The following is a 19,368-nucleotide window of genomic DNA, read 5'->3' as shown; positions in this document are numbered from 1 at the left end:
AAATAATTTAACACATTTTTCAGATAACATTGATTCCTGGGCTCTTAGCATCACCTCTGGCCAGATGACGGCCAAATCATTATCTTAAGTCTTTCCCTCTTGGAATCATCTTTATGCATGGGAATTTGTGCTTTAATTTTTGCTCTTTCCTTCCAATTCAACCTGCATTAAATTAAGATTTTCTTTCTTCCTTACAACTGTCTAACTTCATAATTTGCCTATTTCTGTTAGTGTCATTATTCTCTGCCACCTAATTCAAACTCTTGGGATCATTTTAGACTTTTTTTCTCTTTTCATTAATTTTTTTTCTCATTCCTAATTTAATGTGATAAACTATTATTTAGTCTCCTAATCAGTAATCAAAATCATCCCTTAAATCCTGATTTCTTGGTTATACAATAACAGGGTGAACAGTGGATTTTAAAAAAGCCTACTTAAGAATGGGAGAGTTTCCTTCTCCCTCACCCCTTACCTGCTCAGCATGGAGCCAGCCATGTTTGCAGTGAGAATCCCTGGTCCTGGTTCCAAAGGAAATAAGTTACCCTTTTGTACGTAACAGGAACATGTGTATTTGGCCCATTCTGTCTGGTGGTGGCCGGAGGGACTAATCATCCTAGAACTTGCTCTGTATGTAGAAGGCAGCTCACTGAACTCTCCTACAGAGTGCTATAAGAGAGCAATCAGTTGAGTTCCTGGGAGCTAGGGATTATAATGTTTAGGACCTCAAGGAAACTGTTTTCCTAGGGAACAGAATATTCAGAGCCCTGTAAATTGGAGAATTCCTGGCCACATTCACGTATCCAATATAAAAGGTGATCAGAAAGGGTCAAAGAGGCCCCTTTCCTTTGGCCTGGAGCCATTCTCCAATCTCATTATATGGATCAACTCTGAAGGAGAGCATTGGCACAGTCCAAAGACTGGGAAAGATGTTTTCCTTTATTTTTGGGTTAGCTCCTGGAATTCAAGGGAAGCTCTGTCTTAATGCCAGGTGGATACAAACTTAGGAATAGATACCTCAGAGTCTAAATTCTAGTAATAACACATTAAAATATCAAAATGTCCAGTATTCATCAAAAGATTACAAAGCAAACAAAGAAACAGAAAATGATGGCTCATGCAAAGAATAAAACTAAAGCATTGAAGCCATCAATGAGTAGGACCAGACCTGGACATACCAGAGAAAAATTTTTAAAATGACCTTCAATATGATCAAATAGCTAAAGGAAAACATGGACAAAGAAGCAAAGAAAATCAGGAAAATGGTAGATAACCACAAAGAGAATATTAATAGATGGAAGATAAGAAAAGGAGCCAAAAACTGAAAATTACAGTAAGAAATTAAGAATTCCCTAGAGTTTTTGTAAATTGTAGCTGGCAAAAGAAAGAATCAGAACTTGAAAATAAGACGATTGAAATAATTCAGTCTGAGAAGCTGAAAGAGAAGAGAATGAAGAAAGGTGAGCAGAGCCCGTGGAATCTGTGGGACACTGTTTGAAACTGTTGGGTACCAAAAGCCATGTTCTTTAATCCTGAGTCGATAGTGTAGAGGGAAATGTTTTTGATTAAGTTGTTTCAATGAGGCTGTTGCATACCCAGTTGTGGGTAGGACCATTTGATTAGGTGTTTCCATGGAGATGCATCTCTGTCTATTCAAGGTGGGCCTTAATCCACCTACTGGAGTCCTTTAAGAGGAAACCATTTGGAAAAAGCTTCAGAGCTGACACAGCCAGATAGAGTCAACAGATCCAATACAAGACCCAGACTTTTGGAAATGCAGAAAGTAAATAAGCCCCAGGGAAGCTGTTTGAAACCAGAAGCCAAGGATCCCAGCTGGCACCAGCCTTCTGCCTTCCTAGGCTGACAGGTGTTCTGGACCCATCAGCTTTTCTTGAGTCAAGGTATTTTCTCTGGATGCCCTAATTTGGACATTTTTACTGCCTTAGAACTGTAAACCTGTAACTTAAAAAAATTCCCTTTATAAAAGCCATTTCCATTTCTGGTATATTGCATTCTGGCAGCTTTAGCAAACCAAAACAAGATACCATCAAATGAACCAATATACATATTGTTGGAGTCCCAGAAAGAGAACAGAGAGAATATTAAAAAAAATAATAATAGCTTAAAACTTAGAAAATTTAATGTGAGACATGAATATATACCCCCAAGTTGCTCAGCAAACTCCAAACAGGATAAAAACACACACAAAAACTTCAATAGACCCATGCAATGGCATATTATAATCTGCCTAATGCCAAAAATAAAGAGAAAATTCTAAAAGCCAAAGAGCAACATATGACACATAGGGACCCTCAATAAAATTAAGTGCCAGTTTCTCATCTGAAACCATGGAGGCAAAAAGGCAATAAGATGACGTATTTAAAAAGCTGAAAGTGGGGAGCCTGAGGATCCTAGTTTTCAGAAACTATAGAAATATTCTTAGGAAATGGTCCAAAGAAGCTGTTCCTCTTTAGGAGAGGTGCTCAGGGAATTAGCTATTACCCAGTCCTCTCTTAAGATCCTTAGCATGTTTAACCTAACTTTAGGTCCAATCTGTAGGGTGACCAACTGTTTAGTTTGCCTGGGTTTGAGGAGTTTCCTGAGACATAGAACTTTCAGTGCTAAAACCCAGAGCTAGAACTAGATATTCCCAGGCAAACCAGGATGATTAATTACCCTAAACATGGGGCAGGGATAGTCAGGGAAGGTCACAAAAAGAGAGAGCGCTTGGTGAACTCCTCCAAAAGAAAATTGGAGGAAAATTATTTTGGGTATCCAGTTATTTCAAAGAGCATAGATGCAATTAATGACCAAGAAGGAAAATTAAGACTTTTGAAAGATTTCTTAAGTTTTGTAACTTCCTCATATTTGTAATTTGTTAAATTTGTAAAACTTTATGATAACAGATTGCTTTAAATTTCTTTTTTGCTTTGCTTCCTGCAGTAATACTAGCTGACATACCACAGTGTAGCTACTATATGCTAGACAGTGTTCAAGATACTTTACAGGTATTAACTCATTCAATCCTCACACCCACCCTGTGGGGCTGAAACAATAATTGTATTACCTAAGGTCACAGAACTTGAATTTGAGTTCTGTGTCTGGTTCTGGGTCCTATACTCTTAGTCATTTTGCTATACCACATCTCTTTTCTTATTTTATTTTTAAAAATTTTTACATGGACAGGCACTGGGAATCGAACCCGGGTCCTCTGGCATGGCAGGCAAGCATTCTTGCTGCTGAGCCACCGTGGCCTGCCCTATACCGCATCTCATTGCACAATTTGTATGTATCTTTAAGGTACTCTTGTGACTATTTAAAAAATAATAAAACTTTTAAAAGAAAAAAAAAACTGAAAGCAAAGAAGTGTCACCCAAGAGTTCTATATCTAGCAAAATTGTCCTTTAAAAATCAGGGAGAGATTAAGACATTCCCATATAAACCTGAAGAAGTTTGTCACCAATAGACCAGACCTTCAAGAGATGCTGGATTCTGCAGGTTGTAAGGAAAGAGCAATAGACACTGGACCAAAGCTGCATGAAGAAATAATGATCTTTAGTGAGGACAATGAGGTGGGTAAACATAAATGTCAGTGCTGTTGTATTTTTGGTTTGTAACTCCACTCTTTACTTCCTATAGGATCTAAAAGGCAGATGCGTAAAATGTAATGATCAATCAGTGGTTTGGACTCTCATAAGGTATGAACATGTAATTTGTGACAAGTTACATAAAGGTGGGGGAATAAAGGGGTTTAGGAACATGGTTTGTGTACACTATTGAAATTAAGTTGGTATCAAAGCAAATGAGTTGGTTAAAGATTTAGGATGTTAAATTTAAGCCCTATCATAACTACAAAGAAAATACTGTAGAATATGCAAGTTCACAGAGACAGAAATTAGAGTATAGGCTGCCATAGATTGGGGGAGTGGACAGTGGGAACGCGGTTATGTGTCGGGGAGCATAATGGGTACAGGGTTTCTGTTTGGGGAATGGAAAATTTTGGTAATGGAAGGTAGAAAGAATACCACAATATTGTGAATATTATTAATTCCACTGAATGGTATACTTGAGAGTGGTTGAGATGGGAAAGTTTATGTTGTATATATGTTTAAAAAAAGAGAGCAACTAAAGAGACATTGACAATTAAATGCAATACATGAGCCTGATGGGATCTAACAAGGAAAGAGAAAGGCTCAGAGGAATAATATTGGGACATATGAAAAAAAGAAAGGGGGGGCAGGAGAGAGGAAAAAATGGCAAATGTGGAAAAATGCTAAATTTGGTAGGTCTGTATAACGGGCTAGGGGTTTCAGGGTATGTTGGAGTTCTCTATGTAGGGTTTGATTTCTGTAACCCACCTGTTTGAAAGTATTTCAAAATATAATTTTTTAAAAATCCTATAAGAATTAAAAAAAAAACCTGATGAAATTGAAATGTATTTGGCAAAAATAAACATAAAACAATAGCTAGAAGATAAATAAAAACAATAGGCAGAATAAGCTATTAAAATATAAGGCAGTGGTTAATAGAACAAAATGCTACTCATTCAGGGTAGAACAAATAATTTGAACAGAATAGGTAGTCCAGAAATATACTCAGTGCATATGTGGTAATTTAGTAGTATGATAATGACAACATTTCACAGTATTAGGAAGAAAGGTGAATTATTCAATTCTTTTTGTTTGGGTAGCTGGTAATTTTGGAAGAAAATAAAAGTTTGATCCCAACCTCATGTCTTTCATTAATAATTACTTACCCCTTCTTTTACTTTAAGCATGTTCCAGGCATTCTACCATTTCATCTGTAAAAGTCAGTTTCTTTTTCTGTAAGAACATTTTTCCTAACATAATCACAAAACCATTATCACGCCTAAATGGAACAAATAAAACTAATTTTTTTTTTTTTGGTGTGGGCAGGCACCGGAAATAAAAAAAAACCCACTAAATTTTAAATAGTATTGTCTCCAATGAGTGTTCAAGTTTCCAGTTGTCTTATGATATCACAGTTTCTTTTCCCCAAAGTGCATTCCCCCAAGTCCACATTTTGACTTTGACTCCATTCTCCTTTATTGCCTCGTAGAACTCCAGTTACATTTGTTAGCCTTTTTGCTCGGTCCCCTCTTTCTTTTATAATTTTTCCTGAATTTTGTATCCTCCTGTCTCTCTTCATTCTGTGTATTTTTTTCTGACCTATATTTCAGTTTACTGCTTTTTAATTCACCTCTAGTTTTTATAACCCATTCGTTGAATTCTTTATTTTAAATTTGGTTTTTAGTTCTACAATTTCCATTTTGTGCCTTAAAATTTTTTATCAAATTCTCTGTCCAAATTCTCAATCATGTCTTTTATTTCCTACTATTAAGTACTGTTATTTTTTTAAGTAGTGTTATTTTAAAGTCTGTGTTCAGTAACTTGATTATCTAGTTCTTCGCTGAGTCTGTTTCTGTTTTTATAATGGCTTCTCTCCTACTATGACTGTTGTTGACACGGTGTATGAGTTACTGAGAAAAAATTATGTTGTCTTCAGAAAGAATTTATTTTTGATTTGGGAAGATGAGTAGAGAGGCTCTTATGATCCTGGATCACCATAATCCAGTAAGATTTGAAGTTGGATTTAGTTCCAAACACTTGCTCATCTTTATTCCTAGATTATAGCCCTGTGGTGTGGAAGATCCCAATCCAAAGCCAGGAGCATTTATCTGGGCACCTTCTGCCTAGTAGGAGCTGCAGTTTAGGGTCTCTGTAAAGCTCTGCTCAGCAATGAACCACCCCTTCTGTAGTCAGTAGGTGTCCATAGCAGAAAAGAAGCCTGAAGTGCTAGTAGCCCTTTCTATAAGTTTACTTTTCCACATCTTGATCCTGTAATTTTTCACTGCCTTGTTAGCATTCTGATACTCTCATGCAGATGTTTTCTGTTTTGCTTTTCTTTTCTAAGTGTTTTCTTTGGGAAAGTTGGTCTATAATACCTAGACTGTTATTGGAAACTGTTGGGTTCATTTTGATTCCAGCTTCTGATGCCCATTTTTTTTAATCGTATAGGAATGTGTACTATTCATTTTGTTTGCTTCCTTGTTAGGAGCTTTCAAATGATCCCATGGCCAACACTTAAGTTAAATTGGGCTTTGGATGACCATGGAAGAATACCTGGTTGGAATGAATGCCTAGTTCACCACTAAGGAAATCGGGTACTGCAAATGTTTGTCTGTGCTTTGCTCTGGAAATCAAAATCTGCCAGGTTTTATTTCTGGACTGTGATTTCCTCATAGAGAATTTTCTACATGCCAATTCATAGTTTAAATGTGTACCATATGCGAATATGAGTACAAAATGCCCAAATAAGAAAGGGGAAAATATCTTCTTTTCCCAACCATATTGAGACACCTCAAACAACCAAGAAATGCAATGTTTCTTCCAGTTTTCCAAAATATCTATGTTGGGTTAAGACCAAGAATAAAGCATTTTAGGCTAAATGCTTCTTGAAAATTTTATGAGCTAGTTAAGAGAGATCTTAGAAGTCTTGTTTGGATTTTAAGCGTATGTTATTATCAGTATGCTTTATTCATGAACACAAAATTTTAGTGAGCCTGCATTTTTAGATAGGTGAAATAGTTAGGTGCTTATATTAATATTATGAGTCAGTTATTTCTATAATGCCTGACCATTTCATATTTGTAAGTTTCCCAGCTATGTTATTAGCCTATACTTATTTAGGTGATGGAAAAGTAACAGCTAAAAATATCTGTAATTATTTTGAGTTAGGTTTGTTTTTGGGTTTTTTTTTGGTGCATGGTCTGGTAATCGACTCTGGGTCTCCCACATAGAAGGCAAACATTCTACCACTGAACCACCCATGCACCCTGAGTTAGTTTTTAATTTATATATTCTAGCATTATTATGTTACCAGAGACTTTACTCCATCTTTAATATATAATAAAATCAATCTGAAAATTGAAATTTGATGTTTTTATCTTTATTGCTCTGAATAAAGACAATGCTTCAAATACGATGCTTCAGGAAGTTGTGTTAAGCAATATTAGAATTTAAGTGTGCTTTTAAATGTTTCTTAATTTTAAAGACCTTTGTAGTTCATATTTCCTAAGCACTATTAACTGTATTTGATCTTTCTATATGAAGAAAGAATAGACTGTGATTAAATATATGTAGTACCATGGTGGAATAAATTTTATTCATAGATTAATAAAATATGTGCAGTATGATTTAGAAGAAAATATTTTAGACCATTAAATTTAGTTATATAAACTAAAGTCTGTTTTAAATTCTGTTCAACTACAATCTATTTTGCTTTAAAAACAAAATTAAAATTATACTGGGGGTGGTGCAATGGTGGCTCAGAGGCAGAATTCTTGCCTGCCATATCAGAGACCAGGTTCAATTCTCAGACCCTGCCCATGCCAAAAAAAAAAAAGGAAAATAAATTATACTGGAAAATGTAGAGTATTTGTTTTCTGAGAGCTTCAATACAATATTCAACCACATATTTAGGAAATTTCTGAAATACTGGTTTTAACCTTTCAACTTCATGACAGCTGTTATCATTGTCTAATTTCCTTATCTGTACTTAGAAGAACTTCAGAACACTTTAGTGTTTGATCTAATTATATGTGTCTTAGAGAACCTCCTTGTTTCAAATGCAGTTCTTTTCTTTATATGGGATATGCTATGAAGGACCTAGCACAGTGCCCAGCACATATTTGTTCATCAATAAACATTAGTTTCTTACCCTTACCCACCACATTTATTCTTAACCCATGATTTTAAAGATGTTAATAAAAATTGTACCAAGAAAAATTTAAGAGCCTAGTTTCCATTCTAAATCTTCAGACTTTTTCTAAAAGAAAGATTCAAAATTGAAGCATGGTATGATAGAATTCTATGATGGCCTCTGATGTCCCACCTTCTAGAGTACTGTCCTATGTAATGTACTCCCTGTAAGTGTAACCAGGACCTGTGAGTATGTTGAAATAGTCACTCCCTTTACTAGGTTACGTTATATGGCACAGGTGATGGTGTAATTATTCCTATCATTAGGATAAATGATAGAATACTCCTTTCTAGCATTCTGGAGAGAGAAAATCCTACTAGTTTTAAAGAAATAAGTTGTCATATTGTGAGAAGGCCATGTGACAGGGGCCCAAGGGTAGCTCTAGAGCTGAGAGCCACCCCCAATAACAGCTCGCAGAAGCTTGGGGAACTCAACTCTCCAGCCAAAAGGAGACTTTGAGATAAATGCATAAGCTTAGAAGAGACCCCTGAGCCTCAGGTGAGATCACACTCTGGTTTACATCTGGATTTTAGCCTTGTGAGACCCTGAGCAGAGGATCCAGTTCAACTCTGCTCTGACTCCTGAGCTGCAGAGACTGTGAGAAAATAAGCCATTAATTTTTTTTAAATATTTTTATTGACAAATCTTCATACACATACAGTCCATACATGGTATACAATCAGTGGCCCATAATATCATCATATAGTTGTGTATTCATCACCATGATCATTTTTAGAACATTTACATCACTCCAGGAAAAGAAATAAAAAGGAAAAAGAAACTGATATATCATGTATCCCATTACTCCTTACCCCTCCCTCTCATTGAACACTAGTATTTCCGCCTACCTAATTTTTAACCCTTTATCCACCTCATTATTTATTTATTTATTATCTGTGTGTGTGTGTGTGTGTGTGTGTGTGTGTGTGCGCGTGTGTGTTGTTTTGTAGGCGCATGGTCCAGGAACCTAACCCAGGTCTCCCACATGGAAAGCAAGCATTCTACCACTGAATCACTCATGCACCCATTTATTTATGTTTTATCCTTATTTTTTTACTCATCTGTCCATACCCTGGATAAAAGGGGCATTAGCCAAAGGTTTTCACAATCACACAATCACATTGTAAAAGCTATATAATTACACATCGTCTTCAAGAATCAAGGCTACTGGTGATTTTTGAAGATTGTATAGCAATGTAGCTTTTACAGAGTGACTGTGGAAACCTTGTGTCTGATGCACCTTTTGTCCAGGGGGGTGGACAGATGAGTAAAAAAATATGAATGGAGAATAGATGGATAGTGGGAGGAATAAGGGGTAGAATGAGTTGGGTAGGTTGAAGTGCAGGTGGTCAACGATAGGGAAGAGTGCGGGATGTAGTATGTATGGTTTTTTTTCTTTTTGTTTCTTTTTCTGGAGTGATGCAAATGTTCTAGAGACGATATGGTGATGGATGCATAGCTATTGTGATGATGTTGTGGGCCACTGGTTGTGCACCATGTACAAACTGTATGGAGATTTGTCAATAAAAATAATTGAAAGAAAAGAGTAAAAAAAACTTTTAAATGATTAAAGTAAATTATATGCAGCCATATATATTTTTTTACTTTGGGCTATGGAAGGCTTATTTACACAAGATACAGAGTCTACAAAGCCAGAATATAAATGAGATGACTGATAAATTTTACAAACGAAAATTTAAAATTCTTATAAGGTAAAAGATACCATAAACAATATAAAAGGCAATGTACACACTGAGAGTAAATATTTTAGATATATATAAAAGGAATTCATGTATAAAAATACCTACAAATCAATAGGGAAAAAGAAAAACAACCCAATAGAAATAATAATAAGAAGAAAAGGATATAAGTGCACAGCTCATAAAATAGAAAGTATAATTGGCCAATAACTATAAAAAAAGATACTCAAACTCAACACCAAAAGTAATCAAAGAAATACAAATTAAAACTCCAGGGAAATATAATTTTTAGGTACTAGCTTGGCAAAAAAAAAAAAAAAGTTAAAATAACATCAAATGCTAGTGATGCTGTAGAGAAATGGCATGTTCAAGTAACTGCTGGGGGAGAGGGTGCTAACTGGTACAGCCATTCTGGAGAGTGATTTGATAGTATGTATTCCAAACAAAAAATCTGCATATCCTATGATCTAGTGATTAAGTTTCTAGGTGTCAGTGCTAGAGAAAATGCAGAATCATGCACAAAAATGATTATTGCGATATTTGCAAAATAACAAAATAGGTAAATGGATAAATAAAATGCGGCATATTCTCAGGATAGATTATGCTGCAGTCAAAAGGAATGAGCCAGGTTTATATGTACCAATGTATATAGATGTCAAAAATATCATTGAATGAAAAAAGTCAGTTGCAGGATATGTATGATACTATTTACATTTATTAAAAAACACACACCCAAAACAATACTCTACGGGTATATCTACAAAGAATGTGAAATATTAAAAGAAATGATCTGAAGGATCCACACCAAGATCATAAACAAAAGGAGTAATAGTTGGGTTTGGAGAGTTTTTAAGGTGAATAGATTCATGTATTAATAGCTTGATTTATAACTAAAATTAATTTGAATCATAAACATCTGAATTTATATCAGAAGAAAAGAGAAGGCTAGCCTAACAGTTTGAGGTACTTCCCTCCAGCCACTCCAATATACCATAAACTAAAAAGAAATATCTATATAATACATAGTAACCTTTTGACTTTGTTTGAATCTCTACCGAGACTTTGTCTCATTTCTTTCTTTTCTCTTTTGGTCAAGAAGGCTTTCTCATTCCTGTGATGCTGGGTCCTGGCTCATTCCCATGTGTCCCACATTGCCAGGGAAATTTACACCCCTGTGAGTCATGTCCTACATATAGGGGAAGGCAGTAAGTTCACCTGCCGAGTTGGTTTAGAGAGGCCACTTCTGAGCAACAAAAGAGGTTCTCTTGGGGGTGACTCTTAGGCATAATTATCATAGGCTTAACTTTTCCTTTGCAGGAATAAGTTTCATAGGGAGGAACCCTAAGATCAAGGCCTCAGCCTTTTGAATTGGTTGTCCTCCCTGCTTATGAGAATATTAGGAATTCCCCAGGTGGGAAAGTTGAATATTTCCTCTTTACTGCCCAGTCCCCCAAGGGGACTTTGAAATACATTTTTATTCTCTGCAAAGTTACTTTGGGATATATCGCAGCATCACACTAACCTGGACAAGCCAACAGAATCTCATGCCCTATTCAAGATTCCATGTAATTGTAGTGTTCAAATAAGCTAATCATGCAAGTTAAGTTAGATAGTGCACCACCCAAAATATAAATTTTACACCAAATTAAAATCCCTTCCTTTGGTCTCACACAGAGAAGTTGAAGTTTTAAAATATGGACCATATCATCCTTTATCCCTGTATTCTGATTTACATTAGTCCTATCCAGATCAGCTTCATTCACATTTCTAGTTGAAGTCTGATCACTTTCAACTTTTGAAACAGTTGCTGCATGGTATAATGATGACTATCATAGCTTCAGTGCTCTAACTTGGAGTCTCAGGTGTCACATGCATACCCAAAGTTTCAGGGAATGACCAGGTTATAAACAAATAGCTCAGTATCTCAAAATTAAGAAATAGCAGTTACAACTCCTGAATGTATGTGACTGCTATAAGCACTTACAATCTAGGGCCCTTTACAATAGGCCTTATAACCCATGTTCTCAATTTCAATTCTCCGAGTTTATACATTATAAATATGCATGTGAGTGAGGCAAGATGATATATGCTTTTTTGTTCCTGTCATTTCATTCAACATACAGTCCTTAAGGTTCATTCACCTAGTTGCATGCCTCACAACTTCATTCCTTCTACAGTGGCTCACTAGTCCATTGTATGTATACACCACAGTTTCCCCTTCCTTCTCTCAGTTATCATGGACACCTCTACCCATTGTGAATCTCGAACACTGCTGCCATAAACACCAGTGTGCAAATGTCCATTGTGGCCCCAGTCTCAGTTCCTCTAGGTATATACTTAGCAACCGGATTGCAGGGTCCATATGGAACCCCACCCCAGCCTCCTGTGAGAGGTTGCACTTCTCAGCTTCCCTACCAGCAGTGAATAGGTATATCTGTTTCTCCACATTTTATCGAGCATTTGTTTCTCTCTATTCACTTTTAAACAGTTTCATTTGCACATCATACAATCCAACCTAAGTAAATAGACATGCTTTCGCCACCATAATCTATATGAAGGCATTTCCTTTTTTTCCGCAAAGAATCCATACTCCTCCTCCAAACCCTCTGCTTGTTGACATTTAGTTTTGGCATAATGCCTTTATTACAGTCAGTGGAAGTATATTACAGTATAACTCAACTACAGACCCTAGCTTGCATTGATTGCACTTTTTCCTGTATACCATCCCATTTTCAATACTTTGCAAGGTTGACATTCATTTGTTCTCCCTCATGCAAACATTCTTATAGTTGTACATTTAATTACCATCATTGTCCCTCTGGCATTCTTAATGTCTCAGTTAGGAATATGTCTCAGTCTTTATCTTTCCTTCTGGTATCATACGTGCCCCCAGCCCTTCTCTCTCGATCATACTCAAATTCAGTGTACTTATATTATTGTGCTATCATCGTATAGTATTTGGCTATCCATTTCTGAATTTTTACAGTCAGTCCTGTTGCACAATCTATTCATTCAGCACCAAATGCCCAATCTCTACCCTATTTCTATATTCTGATAACCTCTGTTGTTTAACTTTCAAAATTCACTCATTAATGTTAGTTCATATTAGTGAGACCAAACAGTATTTGTCCTTTTGTTTCTGACTATTCTCACTCAACATTATGTCAGGTTTCATCCATGTTGTTACATACTTTGTGACTTTATTCAGTCTTAAAGCTGCATAGTAGTCCATCATTTGTGTATATCACAGCTTGTTTAGCCATTCGCCCATTGATGAACATTTGGGCTCTTTCCATCTCTTGAAAATTGTAAATAATGCTGCTATAAACATCGGTATGCAAATATCTATTTGTGTCCTTGTATTCAGTTCCTTCTATGCCTAGTAATGGAATTACTGGATTATATGGTGTTCTAGTTTGCTAGCTGCCAGAATGCAACACACCAGAGATGGATTGACTTTTAATAAAAGGGGATTTATTTTGTTAGTTCCTCAGAGGAGAGGCAGCCAACTTTCCACTGAGGTTCTTTCTTATGTGGGAAGCCACAGGATGGTCTCTGTTGGCCTTCTCTCCAGGCCTCTGGTTCCAACAACTTTCTCCGGGGTGACATCTTTCTGCATCTCCAAAGGCCTGGGCTGAGCTGCAAGTGCTGAGATGAGGTATGCTGAGCTGCTTCGGCTGTGCTACGTTGAGCTCTCTCATTTAGGCACCAGCCAGTTAAGTCAAACATCATTCACTGCAGCAGGCACGCCTCTTAGCTGACTGCAGATGTAATTAGCAGCAGATGAGGTTCACATACCATTGGCTCATGTCCACAGCAACCGAACTAGGTATGTTCACCTGGCCAAGTTGACAACTGAATCTAACTACCATATATGGCAATTCTATACTTAGCTTCCTGAGGTAATTCTAAACTACCTTCCAGAGCAGTTGTATCATTTTACATTCCCACCAATGTATCAGTGTGACATATACATTGGATATAAGTAGATAAGTGTGACTCTTTTTCCACATCCTCTCCAACACTTGTTGTTTTCCATTGTGTTTTGTTTTTTTATAATGGCCATTCTAGAGGGTGTGAGATGATATCTCATTGTGGTTTTGATTTGCATTTCTCTAATAATTAGCCAGTGAAGTTGAATATCTTTTCATGTACCGTTTAGCCATTTGTATTTCCTCTTCTGAAGTGTCTGTTCATGTTTTTTGCCCATTTTTTTTTAAATTGACAAAACAACAAAATATAAACACGAACATACGAACATTCCATTCTTGGTATATAATCAGTGATTCACAATATCATCACATAGTTGTATATTCATCTCCATGATAATTTCTTAGAACATTTGCATCACTCCAGAAAAAGAAATAAAAAGGAAAAAGAAAAACTCATAATACCATACTCCTTATCCCTCCCTTTCATTGACTGCTAGTATTTCCATCTACCCAACATATTTTAACATTTGTTCCCCTTATTGTTTTTTTTAATCCATATATTTTACTCATCTGTCCATACCATAGATAAAAGGAGCATCAGACACAAGGTTTTCACAATCACACAGTCATTTTGCGAACGCTATATGATTACACAATCATCTTCAAGAAACGTGGCTACTGAAACACAGCTGTACAGTTTCAGGCACTTCCCACTAGCCTCTGCAATACAGCTTAAACTAAAAAGGGGATATCTATATAATGCATAAGAATAACCTCCAGGATAACTTCTCGACTCTTTTTGAAATCTCTCAGCCAATAACACTTTTTTTGGTCTCATTTCTCTCTTCTTTCAGTTGAGAAGGTTTTCTCAGTCCCTTGATGCTGAGTCCCAGCTCATTCTAGGATTTCTGTCCTATGTGGCTAGGAAGGTTTACATCCCTGGAAGTCATGTCCCATGTAGAGAAGGGGGGGTGGGCAGTGAGTTTGTGTGCCATGTTGTTTTGCCCATTTTTTAATTGGGTTTTTTGTCTTTTTGTTGTTGAGCTGAAGAATCTCTTTATATATTCTGGATTTTAAGCCCTTATCTGATATGTGGTTTCCAAATATTGTCTCCCATTGCCTAGGCTGCCTTTTTACTTTTCTGACAAAGTTCTTTGATGCACAAAAGTGTTTAATTTTGACGAGATCCCATCTATCTATTTCTTTTTTTAATGCTCGTGCTTTGGGTCTAAGAAACTGCCTCCTATTACAAGAGTCATAAGATGTATTTCCCTACATTTTCTCCTAAAAGTTTTATGGTCTTAAGTCTAATGTTTAAGTATTTGATCCATTCTGAGCTAATTTTTGTATAGGGTGTGAGATATAGATCCTCTTTCATTCTTTTGCATATGGATATTCAGTTCTCCAAACACCATTTATTGAAGAGGCTGGTCTGTCCTGGGTTGGTTGGCTTGACTGCCTTATCAAGGATCAGTTGTCCATAGATGAGAGGGTCTATTTATGAACACTCAATTCATTTCCATTTGTCAGTATGTCTATCTTTATGCCTGTTTCATGCTATATTGACCCCTGTAGCTTTGTTATATGTTCCGGTTTGAATCTGTGGTGGACCCCGAAAGCCATGTCCTTTAATCCTCATTCAATATTGCTGGCTGGGAGCTCATTGATTGTTTCCATGGACATGAGACCCACCTAATTGTGGGTGGAAACTTTTGATTAGGGGCTTCTATGGAGTGATGACTCCACCCATTTCAGGTGGGTCTTGATTAGTTTACTGGGCTCCTTTAAAAGCAGAAACATTTTGGAGAGAGTCCCTTTTAGAGCCACGAGAAAGCGATGAGAATCACAGAGCCCACACAGTCAGAGACCTCTGGAGATGAAAAAGGAATATGCCCCCAGGGGAAACAAGGCTGGAGAGAAAGCTAGGAGATGTCACCATGTTCGCCATGTGCTTTTTCAGTTGAGAAAGAAACCCTGAACTTCATTGCCTTTTCTTGAGTGAAGGTAACTGCTTGTTGATGCCTTAATTTGGACATTTTTATAGACTTGCTTTAATTGGGCCATTTTTCACAGCCTTAGAACTGTAAATTTGCAACTTAATAAATTCGCCTTTTTAAAAGCATCCCATTTCTGGTATATCGCATTCTGGTAGCTAACAAACTAGAACATTATATACTTTAAAGTCAGATAGTGTGAGCCCTCCCACTTAATTTTTCTCTCTAAAGATATTTTTAGCAATTTGGGGCACTCTGCCTGTCCATATAAATTTGGTTATTGGTTTTTCTATTTCTGCAAAGTAAGTTGTTGGGATTTTAATTGATATTGCATGGAATCTGTAAATCATCTTGGGTAGAATTGGCATATTAAGTATATTTAGTCTTCCAATCCATGAATACAGTATGTGTTCCATTTATTTAGATCTTCCATGCTTTCCATTAGCAATTTCTTGTAGCTGTCTATGTATCGATCTTTTGTATCTTTATTTAAATTTATTCCTAAATATTTGATTCTTTCGATTGCTATTGTAAATGGATTTGTTTTCCTGATTTCCTCCTCAGATTGCTCAATCCCCCTCAGATTGTTCATTACTAGTGTATAGAAACAGTACTGATTTTTGGGTGTTGCTCTTGTACCCTGCCACTTTTCTGTACTCATTTATTAGCTCTAGTAACTTTGCAATAGATTTTATGGGATTTTCAACATACAGTATCATGTCATCTGCAAACAGTGATAGTTTTACTTTTTCCTTTTGAATTTGAATGCCTTTTATTTATTTTTCTTGTCTAATTGCTCTGGCTAGAACTTCCAGCATAATGTTGATTAACAGGGGTGACAGTGGGCATCCTTGTCTTGTTCCTGATCTTAGAGGGAAAGCTTTCAGTCTTTACCCATTGAAGATGACATTGCTGTGGGTTTTTCATATATTCTCTTTATCATGTTGAGGAAGTTCTCTTCTATTCCTATCCTTAGAAGTGTTTTCGTCAAGAAAGGATGTTGAATTTTCTCAAGTGCCTTTTCTGCGTCATTTGAGATGATCATGTGGTTTTTCTGCTTTGACTTACTGATATGATGTATTACATTAATTTTCTTGTGTTGAACCAGCCTTGGATACCTGGAATAAATCCTACTTGGTTGTGATGTGTACTTCTTTCAGTGTGCTGCTGTTTTACAAGTGTTTTGTTGAGGATTTTTGCATCTATATTCATTAAAGAGATTGGTCTGTAATTTTCTTTTCTTATATCTTTGTCAGGTTTTGGTATTATGGTGATGTCAGTTTCATAGAATGAGTTAGGTAGCTCTTCCTCCTCTTCAGTTTTTTTGAAGAGTTTGAGCAGGATTGGTATTAATTCTTTCTTGAATGCTTGGTAAAATTCACATATGAAGCCATCTGAACATCCTGGACTGTTTTTTGGGGGAGCATCTTAATGACCGATTCAGTTTCTTTACTTGTGATTGGTTTGATGAGATCATCTGTTTCTTCTCAAATCAATGTTTGTTGTTCAAGCCTTTCTAAGAAGTTATCTACTTCATCTATGTCATCTTGCTTATTAGCTTATAGTTGTTCATAGTATTCTCTCATTACCTCCTTTGTTTCTGTGAGGTCAGTGGTTATTTCCCCACTTCCATTTCTGATTTTATTTATTTCCATCCTTTCTCTTTTTTTTTTTTTTGTCAGCCTAGCTAAGAGTCCATCGATTTTATTGATTTTCTCAAAGAACCAACTTCTGATTTTGTTAATTTTCTCAATTTTTTTCTTTTCAATTTCATTTATTTCTATTCTAATCTTTGTTATTTCTTTGCTTTTGTTTGCTGTTAGTTTGCTGTTCTTTCTTTAGTTTTTCTAGGTGAACAGTTAATTCTTTGATTTTTGCTCACTTTTCTTTTTTAATATAGGCATTTAAGGCAATAAATTCCTCTCTCAGCACTGCCTTTGCTGGATTCCACAAATTTTGATATGTCGTGTTTTCTTTTTTATTTGCCTCTAGAGATTTACTAATTTCTATTATAGTTTCTTCCTTGACCTACTGATTGTTTAAGAGTGTGTTGTTAAGCTCCATATATTTGTAAATTTTGTGGTCCTTTGCCTATTATTGATTTCCGAATTCATTCCCTCATGATCCAAGAAAGTCCTTTGTATAATTTCAGTCTTTTAAAATTTATTGAGACTTACTTTGTGACCCAGCATATGGTCTGTCCTTGAAAATGATCCATGAGCGTTTGAGAAAAAATGTGTATCCTGCTGTTGTGGGGTGTAATGTTCTATAAATATCTTTTAAGTCTAGTTCATTTATTGTATTATTCAAAAGCTTTGTTTCCTTATTGATATTCTGTCTAGATGTTCTCTCCATTGATGAAAATGGGAAACTGAAGTCTCCAACTATTATGTTAGAGGTGTCCACTTCTCCCTTCAGGGTTGTTAGTGTTGGCCACGTGTATTTTGGAGCACTCTGGCTGGGTGCATAAATATTTATGATTGTTATGTCTTATTGTTGAATTTTTCATTTAATTAATACATAGTGTCCTTCTTTGTCTCTTTTAATTGTTTTGCATTTGAAATCTGATTTTTTGGATATTAGTATAGCTACCCTTGCTCTTTTCTGGTTGTTGTTTGCATGAAATATCTTTTCCCAACCTTTCACTTCCAACTTGTTTTTGTCCTAGGGTCTAAAATGAGTCTCCTGTAGACAGCATATAGATAGGTCATGTTTTAAATCTATTCTGCCAATCTGTATCTTTTGATTGGGTAATTTAACCCATTAACATTTAATTTTATTACTTTAAAGGCAGTACTTTCTTCTACCATTTTTTCTTTTGATTTTATAGGTCATACCTATTTTTTTCTCTTTATAATTTTACTGATAGTCTGTATTTCTACACTCTTCTTCAGACCTCTCTCTCCTGCCTTTTTCTATCTGCCTGTAGTGCTCCGTTTAGTATTTCTTGCAAACCCAGTCTCTTAGTCACAAATTATCTCAGTGACTGTCTGAAAATATTTTAAGACTTCCCCTGGTTTTTGAAGGACAGTTTTACTGGGTTTAGAATTCTTTGTTGGCAGTTTTTCTCTTTCAGAATCTTAAATATATTATACCACTGCCTTCTCTCCTCCATGGTTTCTGCTGAGAAATCCACACATAGTCTTATTGCACTTCCCTTGTATGTTTATGGATTGCTTTTCTCTTGCTGCTTTCACAATTCTCTCTGTCTTTGAAATTTGACAATCTGATTAGTAAGTGTCTCAGAGTATGTCTATTTGGATCTGTTCTGTTTGGGGTACGTTGCACTTCTTGGGTCTGTAATTTTATGTCTTTCATAAGAGATGGGGAATTTTCAGTGATTATATTCTCCATTAGTTTTCCTACTCCTTGTTTCCTTCTGGGACACCCATAACATGTTCATTCATGTGCTCCATGTTGTCATTCAGTTTCCTGAGAACCTGCTCATATTTTTCCATTCTTTTCTCTATATTTTCTTTTATGTGTTGGATTTCAGATGTCCAGTCCTCTAGTTTATTAATCCTTTCTTCTGCCTCTTCAAATCTGTTGTTGTAGGTTTCCATTGTTTTTTTTTTCCATCTCTTCTACTGTGCCTTTCATTTCCATAAGTTTGACAATTTGTTTTTTCAAACTTTTGAGTTCTTCTTTATGATCACCTGGTGTCTTCTTTATATCCTTCCTAATATCATTGATTTGATTTTTGATGTGATTTTACATGTCTGTTTGAACATCCTGAATTAGTTGTTTCAGTTCCTATTTTGAATGATTTTTTTCCCCTTATTTGACTCCTCAGTTAGGTCATTGCTTGTGTGTGGAAACATTACTAATTTTTGCACATTAATTTTATATTTAGGTGGGATCTTTCTGATTGTTTCCATGGAGATGTGACCCACCCAGTTGTGGGTGGTAATCTTTGTTTAGGTGGTTTCCATGGAGATATATCTCCATTCAAGGTGGGGTTGC

At 36.0% G+C, this 19,368-nt stretch overlaps 1 long non-coding RNA gene across 1 annotated transcript in view; it reads left to right on the top strand.

The window, feature by feature from the left end:
• Window positions 1-19,368, top strand: part of LOC143677168 (uncharacterized) — a 41,389-nt gene that overhangs the window by 9,026 nt on the left and 12,995 nt on the right. The window contains exon 2 of the long non-coding RNA XR_013172422.1: window positions 3,637-3,695. This is a non-coding gene — a long non-coding RNA (uncharacterized LOC143677168). The remainder of the gene's footprint in view (window positions 1-3,636; window positions 3,696-19,368) is intronic.

The sequence above is a fragment of the Tamandua tetradactyla genome, chromosome 1 (genome assembly GCF_023851605.1).
Source record: "Tamandua tetradactyla isolate mTamTet1 chromosome 1, mTamTet1.pri, whole genome shotgun sequence".
NCBI lineage: Eukaryota > Metazoa > Chordata > Mammalia > Pilosa > Myrmecophagidae > Tamandua > Tamandua tetradactyla.
The sequence above is the reverse complement of the archived record's forward strand: the minus strand, read 5'-3'. Positions and strand labels throughout refer to the sequence as shown.